Source organism: Chinchilla lanigera, unplaced genomic scaffold, assembly GCF_000276665.1.
Source record: "Chinchilla lanigera isolate Chin_1 unplaced genomic scaffold, ChiLan1.0 scaffold00074, whole genome shotgun sequence".
Classification (NCBI taxonomy): domain Eukaryota; kingdom Metazoa; phylum Chordata; class Mammalia; order Rodentia; family Chinchillidae; genus Chinchilla; species Chinchilla lanigera.
The window spans coordinates 5545548-5553384 of NW_004955475.1; the positions used below are offsets into that span (position 1 = coordinate 5545548).

The 7837-nt window shown below is 33.9% G+C and overlaps 1 protein-coding gene and 1 pseudogene across 1 annotated transcript in view; both read right to left on the bottom strand.

Annotated features, from left to right (window-relative positions):
- Window positions 1-7837, bottom strand: part of LOC102025115 (heat shock factor protein 3-like) — a 57025-nt gene that overhangs the window by 47273 nt on the left and 1915 nt on the right. The window lies entirely within an intron of this gene.
- LOC102017333 overlaps window positions 2834-7837 on the bottom strand; it is a 6369-nt pseudogene continuing 1365 nt past the window's right edge.

Sequence of the window (7837 nt, forward strand, 5' to 3'; positions counted from 1 at the left end):
TTTTATTTTCTAAATTTTCTAAAATAAATCTACTTTGACTAAAAAAGTTACTTTAAAAATAGGCAAGTCAGCTTTGTATGTCTATATGTGTTTTCATGAGAAACTACATTGAAGATATCAATATAGTTGAAGATAGAGAAACTACATTGAAGATATCAATATGTAATACAATAAGCATTGTTAATTCCCTACCACTCTGTTTGTAACTCTGTAATGTCTGTACTGATCCTTTGCTATTTTGTAAAACGTTGTCGATCTGTTAGTATTTTCCTTTTATTTCTAAAAAAAAAAAAAAAAAAAATAGGCAAGTCAGGCATAGGGGTGCATTGCTGCCATGACAGATCTCTGGGAAGCTGAGGCAGGAGGATTGCAAGTTTGAATCCAGCCTAGGCAAACTTACTGAAACCCTTTCTCAGAATTTGGCAAAAGAGATTAAGGGCATAGCTCAGTGCAAAGGCCCTGGATTCAATTCCTAATATGTCCTCCTCTAAAAGTCAGCAAGTTGGTAAAACACATACATATATATTACTTATTCCTCTAAATTACAAATTTTACATGTTTAATGAAATAATAACAAAATAAATTGACTTCAATATTGCAGTTTAAATTCTATTGTTCAGTTGGATTAAGATTTAGAAAAAAATCTCTGTATATGTCAGCTTCCTATATTAGCTAATAGCTTATGGATCATAATTTAATTTGTTTTCAGAGTTCCTAAGGCACTCTTATTGAAGATGTGCATGTGTTCAAAGAAAGAAGTCATATTCAGTTGTCTGCCTCTCAACAGCCTTTGAGACTATTTATAAACCAAACTGAATTATTGAAACAACATCCCCCTAGTCCACTTCAGTTCAGGATTTTCCCAGAATTGACTGGACTTCAGAGATAAGAGAGGAAAATTTACATAATATCATGTCAGTCTATTCCTGCCCTTGACCAACCCTCTATGGAAATACAAAAAAGAAAGAAAGAAAGAAAAAGTATGCCCATACTCAGGAACTGGAAGAGTTCCTAGAGAAAATTATCTGTAAACTGGATAAATGATATCTCATTAAGTAGAGGCTTGATATATATTAAAAGTGAAAGCAAAATATGATTATGTATGCTTTAATTTAATCACATTGTGTATTCTAGTCCATCCTTCACTTTACGATAATTAAAGAGTGAATACTAAATAAAGAAATGTATCTAAATATTAACTGGAAAGTGATTATTTTTATTACCCCATTTGAGTACGTAAAAGGACCATTATCTTTCATGTGTTTAAAGTATTACTTGACTGAAAAGAACCTAGATGTCCAGAAAAGGGAAGGAAAGATCAAATCATTTGTAACAAATTTATATGATGAAATATAATGTAAGCACTAAAGATGTTGTTCAAAAAAGTAATTTCGGGGCTGGGGATTTAGCTCAGCGGCAAAGCGCCTGCCTGGCAAGCGCAAGGTCATGAGTTCGGTTCCCTGTACCGGAGAAAAACCAAAAAAAAAAAAAAAAAAAGTAATTTCATGGGAAAATGTTGACAATATTGCTGTTTTAAAGACAAAAATTTACACGCATTATATAACATTTTCAATATCTTCTTAAAATAAAAATTGGCTTTATTTTGATTATAAAACATTACATTCTGAATGTCAAAAAATAAAATGGTGCAAAAAGCCTCAGCATCCAGAGATATAATCATTAACATTTTAAAGAACTTCCAAGATATCTGTCTACATATGTATGCTTATAGATATATGCATTAAAATATATTAATACACTGACATACAGATACACACTATATATATTTATATATAAACACAAAAATGAAATTTTACTAAAGTTGATTTAAGTAGGACAAAGATAAATATATTATTCTGAAAATCTTATTTGTACAACAACAGTATGAAGAAAATCAAAATATCAGTCTATGGCCATACCATCCTTAACACGCCTGATCTCATCTGATCTCGGAAGCTAATCAGGGTCGGGCCTGGTTAGTAGTTGGATGGAAGAAAATCAAAATATCATTTTCCAGAAATAACCAATGTTTTGAATTTTGGTATATTTACTTAAGTCTCCATTTCATAAATGTTCTGTAAGGAATATACATTGTATTTATAATTTTATTTTTTGGTACCAAAGCTATCCTTTATTCTGTATTGTTCTATTCGAGTTCTATTATTTTTACACCACACTTTTAAATACTTAAGGTACATATTATTAAATAAAATGAATCTTAATACAGGAAATACACCTAATAAATTAAACATCAATCCAAGACAGTAGGACAAGCTGCAACCAAAGAGTCCAGAAATACCCAAGGAACTACTGTTTTGAGTTATATTTTCAGGTCCTGTGGCTATTTAATAAGTATATCAGCCAAGAAATGCCAGTAAAAGTTTTGACATTTTATAATTATAAGCAGAGATTTACTTTTTAGTATATAAAGTGCTAATTTTAGTAGACTCACAAAAATAGAGAATATACAGGAAATATCATTAATGGAAGGGTTACTCAAGTCAATTAATGTTAGAACTGTTTACAGCATTTTATTGATAGTGTTTTAAGTCTGTGGAAGGAACATCTAACTACCTGCACCACTACTTTTTTGAACTTCATAGAAAATCCAGTATGTAGAATATCAAGTGCTTCTCACTGTAAGAACACAAGAGATGCCCTTGTGTTAGGAAGCTATTCATAAACAGGGCACTATGGACCTAAAATAGGTCACTTCCAGAGAATAATAAGTATAGGTCATCATAGTAACTACAGGTACATAAACATCCAAGAAAATAGAACATTTAGGTACACAAGCCACGCTGAGGTTATCAAGAATATGATTACTGACCACCTAGTTCCAAACAGATTTTTCACTACTACATTCAGAGAAAAATTCAATTATTTTCTGTATGATTCATCCAATTTGTTCATATTAACAGTTGCCCTAGTTCCCAAAGGTGCATAGTATGCTTCATCATCAAAGTCACTTTCATCCGAAGTTTAACTTTTATTGCCATCATCATTTGTAAGGTTAAGATTAACATGTGGAATAAAGTCATCATTTCCCATAGAGTAAGGCCAAAGGCAAATATGTCTCCCTTGTTGATAACGCCATTTTCTACCCAAGCTGCCTAGGGTTCCACAGCTCAGCACCAATGTAACAGATTTTGGGATCAGTCACAGTCATATTTTCATACAATGGTAGAGAAACTCCTACGTCACAGATTTTAATTGCTTCAAAATCACCTTTACTTATAACATTTGAAAATTGTGTGTCTCAGGGGCTGGGGATTTAGCTCAGCGGCAAAGCGCCTGCCTGGCAAGCGCAAGGTCATGAGTTCAGTTCCTGGTACCGGAGAAAAACGAAAAAAAAAAAAAAAATAAAAAAAAAAAGAAAAAAAGAAAAGAAAATTGTGTGTCTCCATAAAGCAGTTTTTTTTTCCCTTGGTGTTGATACTTTAACCCTCTCACCATGTTCAAAACAACCTTTAAAACTATACCTGCTGGAAAAGAACCTTAGCTATCTTTATAATGCTTTCCTAGTAAGTCATTATCTTTATAATGCTCTTCTAGTAAGTCATTACTTCCTTTACTCTGTAGTAAGGCACATGCTTTAGTAAGAGTGTGATGACTTACTTCTAGATGTTGAAGGTTTTTAAAAAAATTTAGCTTCATCAGTTGGTCTCTTACATATACTACGATACTGATGATTACATATAAGTTTAATCTTTTTAGCAGCCCAAGGAGAATGAGACAAATTTCTCGGAGATCTTTCCATTAGGTAAACATTTACGTAGGTCCCATAACCGAGAGTCTGCATAAATGGAGAGACAGGGATATTTGTACATGGAGTTGAACATAATATAAATTTCCTTTTTCAGATATTTTGATGTCTTGAAATTATTGATCCCTCCCATTATAGCAACCACCCTAGGTGAGAGGGCTGGGGTTCAAAGTCCCTCTTTCTGCTGCAACTTAATGATAAATCACCTGGCCAGTTTCACACCAGCTTAGAAAAAAGCCCAGCATGGTGGCGCAAGTCTGTAATTCCTGTACTTGGGAGACCGAGGAGGGGGATCGCCAAAGAGTTCGAGACAAGCCTGGGGCTACGTAGTGAGTTTAAGGCCAGCCTGCACTACAAAAAAAGGCCCTGTCTCAAAAAACAAAGCAAAACAAAACAAACAAGCAAACAGAAAACCACGAGTAAAGTGACAACAGTTTCCACGCGAGGTTGCCCTGGAGGAACAATCCCTGTGGCTGGGATTCCTCCACCTGGCGCACACAGTGGCAGCAGCCATTGTGCTATGAATGGTTCAGGCTTTTCAGGCTTTGTACCGCCCGGCAAGACTGCCCTGAACTGCCGGGGACCACAAAAAGATATTTATAACCTTAAAAACACTTAAAAATAAAAGGGATACTTATAACTTTAAAACACATAACAATTTTACAGACACCCACAGAACTCTTCAGGAACTCAACTGTACCATAAAATAGTTACCTGTGTGATTATACATCTGTTCCCAACAAATAACCTAAAAATGCTTTACTTCTTTACATTACTTTTTGAGAACTGAAACTTCTCATTTCAACCCGAGTAAGAACCAAAACACTGGACAAATTTGCAAAGGAAAAGGCGGCTTCCAGTTGGTTCTGAGTTACCTTGGAAAGAAAATATATCAGGAAGCTTAGCAGATATATATACTCTTAAAAATTAAGGGATTCCACTTCTAAATCACTACTTGCCATCATACAAATCAGTATAACATAATACACGTCATTTGGTAATAAAAATGGTCTTTAAAATGCTCCTATTACCAGGCTCTCGTTTTGATCCCCAGCAACACACTCATACATGAGTCCGTGCAGACACACAGGTTTGTGTCATTTACGTTACTAAATCTCTTTCTGGACTCTATTCCAAAGAAGCAGAAACTATTGAAAATATTTCTGTATAATTTTTTTGTAATATCGTGCTGGGCGTGGTGGTGCACGCCTGTAATCCCAGCACTCCGGAGGCAGGAGTATCTCTGCAAGATCACAGCCAGCCTGGGCAATATATGCAAGTTCAAGACCAGCCTGCACTACATGGAGAGACCCTGTCTAAAAAAAACCAAAAAAATAAAAAATAAATTCTTATATCATCATGAAATTATTATTGATATTTTTTAAAATGAGAGTACAGGCACAGGCCATGGCACCTGGTTCTTGGAACTATTTTTTTTTTTTTTTGTCTTTTTGAGGGTCTCGCTGTGCAGTTCAGGCTGGCCTTGAGCTCACTTTGTAGCCCAGGCTGGCCTCTAACTTGCAATGATCCTCCTGCCTCAGCCTCCCAAGTGCTGAGATTACAGGCGTGCGCCACCACACTGGCTGGAACTGTTTTTAATAGTAGAAATTATTTAAAATATTCAAATGCCTAAAAGTACAATGGATCCAGAGGGATTATTGCATAGTCATTAAAATAATATTTTAGTTGTATTTTTGATATGGAGTCTTACTATATTTTGCAAGCTGATCTTGTACTTCTGGGGTTCAAACGATCCTCTTGCTTCAGTGGCCCAAGTAACTCAAACTATAGGTTTGCATCAAAATAATGTTTTAGCATGTTTAATGCCATGGGAAAATGCTTAAAATATAAAGCTACTGCAAGAAGATAAATTACAAAATTCCAAAGAGTAAAATATCAATTTAGTAAATAAATGTGTATTTGTGAATATAAATGAGGGTATATATATAAATATATATATATTTTAAAAATAATATATATACATTATTTTATACATATATATACCAGCGTGGAAAAGAGTGCATAAAATTTGGGTTATCTTTGAATTATGAACATTATTTTTTCTTTCTGCATTTTATATTTTCCAAATTTACATATACACACAATTATTCAAGCCCAGTACTCTAGAATTCTCATATTCATGATATAGAATGGAGCAAAAATTCTTTTTTTATTTTTTAATTGACATATATTCCTACACCTTTAAGGGAGATATATTATCACAATTTGATACATGTGTGCAATATATAATGATCATATCAGGATAATTCATAATTTCTATCTTCTCTAATATTTACCATTTCTGTATGTTGAGAATTTTTGAACTATTCTATTATTTCAAAATATATCATACACTGTAATAGACTACAGTTACCCACCTGTGCTACAAAACACTAGAAGTATTCCTCTTAATATGCAAATCCTCTAATCACTGACTTCCTAATCTCTAGTGACTACGATTATACTGTCTTTTATTTATTTATTTTTTATTTATTTTATTTTAAGGATAAAAGGAGGGAAACATTAACAGACATACAACATTTTACAACATATCACAAGCACAATACAGACAATACAGAGTTCCAAACAAAGTGGTAGGGAATTAACAATGGTGGTTGTATTACATATTGATATCTTCAAAGTGGCTTCTCATGAAAACAGATATAGACATGCAATACTGGTCAACCAAAGACTCATTGACAGTTTCTTTCAGCATAGAAACAGCAGATAGAAGAACAACCATGTTATCTATCCTGTATATACATACATACAAAATTTCTCCTTCTTTCCCTTCTCTTTTCCCACATCCCAGAAGCCCTTTACTCTTCGGTGGTTTCCTATCATTTCACAGTGTCTATCATACCTCCGAGTATACTGTCTTTTATGAGATCAACCCTTTAATTTCCACAAATAAGTAAGAACATATGGTATTTTTCCTTATGTGTCTGGCTTACTTCACTTAATATAATGTGAAGGAGCAGTAATTTTTAAGATGGGTGAACTCAAAGATCAACAGTTTTTGAAGTATTATACTAACTTGTGCACTAAGAAATCCCAAATAGCTCTTAATTCAGAAAGGCCACCCTACTGACTCCTGGCAGTATTCAAAAAATATTCTAGGGCTGGGGATATAGTTCAGTGGAACAGTGCCTGGCAAGCACTAGGTCCTGAGTTCGAGTCTCAGTAACAACAAAAAAAAAAAATTCTAGCTCACTACAAAGTGAGCTCAAAGCCAGCCTGAACTGCAAAGTAAGGCTCTGTCTCAAAAGGACAAAAAAAATAAAGAAATAATTGATACTAAAGTTACTGCGGATATGAAAGTTAACAAAACAAGCAAGTAAACAATCTAGTTTATAATTCTTTTTTTTGTCTTTTGGAGATAGGATCTCGCTGTGCAGTTCAGGCTGGCCTTGAGCTCAGTTTGTAGCCCAGGCTGGTCTCAAACTCACAACAGTCCTCCTGCACCAGCCTCCCAAGTGCTGGGATTACAAGCATGTACCACACTGTTTTTTTTTTAAGCAAAGATTATCAGCATATTTTAAAAATATGATCTTGGAGCTGGGTGGTTTAGCTCAGTGGTTGAGCATTTGCTTAGCATGTGACAAGCCTGTATATATTTATGCTAAGCCTTAAAAAGTAGAATAGTAAATTTTAAAAAGGACAGGGCCAGGAAACAATGAAATATATTGCAAAGTAGTGCTGTACTGGGTAAATATACATTTTCTAAAACTGACATATCTAGAAAGCTTATACTTACATGTCTCTTCAATTATGCTGCAAGCCTCTTGTGAAATTATGGCTAATAACCTAGTGCTTTCATATTTATCTCAGCAATGTTCAATACATATATGCAACTTTATATTTGCTCTGTATTTCACAATAAAAAATACCACATATCTACATAGTTTCATCCTGTACCAACCACTTTCTTTACAAATTCTTAGGTTGAAGGCATTCAAGCAGATGTAGAGTCATGAAAATCTCAAAGTAATGCTCAGGACTCATTTCTTCAAATTCTCTGTATATATATATATATATATATATATATATATATATATATATATATAATAT